This window comes from Priapulus caudatus, unplaced genomic scaffold, assembly GCF_000485595.1.
Source record: "Priapulus caudatus unplaced genomic scaffold, Priapulus_caudatus-5.0.1 Scaffold9, whole genome shotgun sequence".
Lineage (NCBI taxonomy): Eukaryota > Metazoa > Priapulida > Priapulimorpha > Priapulimorphida > Priapulidae > Priapulus > Priapulus caudatus.
In genome coordinates, this window is record NW_014577070.1 from 1,079,589 (window position 1) to 1,081,614 (window position 2,026).

The window sequence follows — 2,026 nt, forward strand, 5'->3', positions numbered from 1 at the left end:
GTTCGAGCCAAGTTTTCAGTACTTCCTGTATGCGACAATCCCAGGTTTGTTTGATATAAACAGGCTAAAGTAGTGCGATAAAGTGCGATCAGTACAATAAATACCCACAATAACCGCAGAACTATATACGCTTGAAACTTCATTCCATCGCAAAATATTCCCTCAACGAATTTTATTTTATTGAATTTCGCAAGCAAGTTTCTGCCACTCCTATCGTACACGCGTGAGCATTCGCATCTGTGTCTACAGGTCTGACTGGGCTCATTCTGGTCATACTCTGTTATGCGCTCTACATCTTCGCGACGCCCGTCGTCCGACTGAGAGCCTTTAAGACGTTTTGGACGACGCATCATCTCTACATATTGATCTACATCATCACCGTCATTCACGGATCCGCAAGGCTTAGCGGTGTATGTACATCGTCGCGTCATGATCATTCCTGCGCGCAAGCAAGCCGTCACTAATCAGCGAGGCGTCCTTTGTAGTTCACATCCACGTAATGAACACAGCTGAACTATTTTCGGCGCGCGTGTCTGTTCCGACGCCGTCTATTGTAGGTGCGTGTAATGGAAGAGACGGTGTGTGTAGGAGTGTGTGTAGGAAGAGACGGTAATGGCCGCGCTTCCTTCGCAGTCTTTTGTGCTCGCGAGTATGGAATGCGCGTTAGTTTAAAATATTTCCACGCGTACCCGTTTTCACTGCAGTCGTCGTCATTCTACATGTACGTAAGCGGCCCGATTGTGCTCTTCGCCATTGACAAGCTGATTACGATACGTAAGAGAAAGCTGGAATTGTCTATCGTCTGTGCGGAGTTACTTCCGTCAGGTACGTTGTTATACTGTTCGCGTTAGTTGTGAGCATGCATCTTACTAGAATGTCAACGTCGATCCGTTAGCCCAACGGTTGACGAGATTTCTATTTTCATTGCGATGACACGTCCGTAGAACTAACAGGTTCTATCACAGTATGAGCTTGAGATGGGATATCTCACCCGAGTTATTATCTGTAATGAGGGTGAGATATTTCCAATCTCAAACTCATACTGTGGTAGAACCTTTTTCTCGCATATTTCTTAATTTTTTTAATATTTTTTTAATATTTTTTTTTACTTTTTATTGCAGAAAGAACATTTCAGTTCAAATAGTAATTCAATATATTGCAAAATTTTATCAGCACATACAATCAAAATCTGCTCCAGCACCTAGTTCTATCATAATTATGTTATCATTAAAAATGATCCTCCCAATTTAAATACGCCTTGCTTATATTATACATGTGTTATTACCGTAGCCCAGTCCAGATTATAAACACGGTTCTTGGTTATATATACAGTTGTTACTTACCAAGTTATATTTTGAACACAAATTGACCACAGATTTACAGGCATAAATTACAACACATACTAACTAATGCTGCTACGTCCTGAAAAAACATACACGAAAGTGTCCTTCTAGATGCGCAGCAATATTTTGGCTCAGAAATCGCGTATTCTTGCTCCTCGTCGATGAATCATCTTCGTCGAGCTGGTCTTGATCTGACCGTCAGGACATGGCATGATTGTCCAGACGAGCTAAGTATTTACACATGTCTGTACATTTCAGTCGCACCTGGCAATGCCAGGACACAATTCTGGTAGCTTGCATACTCCTGAGAAACAAATTATAAGGCCAACAAAATCCAGAAAGAGGCCTGAAGCGTGCTGGCGTGTCCACTGGTCAGCCAGCCACCAGCCAGAGTTGTTTCATTCCTGATCGATCGGCGCCTTCCATATGCCATTTCCAACTGCTGAGGCGTCATTGTGTGCCTCTAAGGCTTCGGTTTCCGAAAAATTGCATGCGCGTGGTAATTGGCTCGCTGTACGTGTTTTCGGAACGCAGTTCATTGGCATGGAGGTAATTGGTGGGCCTCTCAATACTGCGCCCTCTCTTGCAGGACAGAATACGATGGTAATCGAAGGCTATTGGAAGTATCCTTTGGACGTAGACCTGGATGCATATAGGAGGCATCGTGATAATTCTCGAGCAGC

At 43.5% G+C, this 2,026-nt stretch overlaps 1 protein-coding gene across 1 annotated transcript in view; it reads left to right on the forward strand.

Annotated features, from left to right (window-relative positions):
* LOC106806735 (dual oxidase-like) overlaps positions 1-900 on the forward strand; it is a 15,126-nt gene extending 14,226 nt beyond the window's left edge. Inside the window, exons 21-23 of the mRNA XM_014808783.1 lie at positions 1-44; positions 250-410; positions 705-900. The exon at positions 1-44 is cut by the window's left edge and continues 6 nt beyond it. The gene's annotated coding sequence lies outside the window, so the exon portion shown is untranslated. The remainder of the gene's footprint in view (positions 45-249; positions 411-704) is intronic.
* The last annotated feature ends 1,126 nt before the right edge of the window (positions 901-2,026 follow it).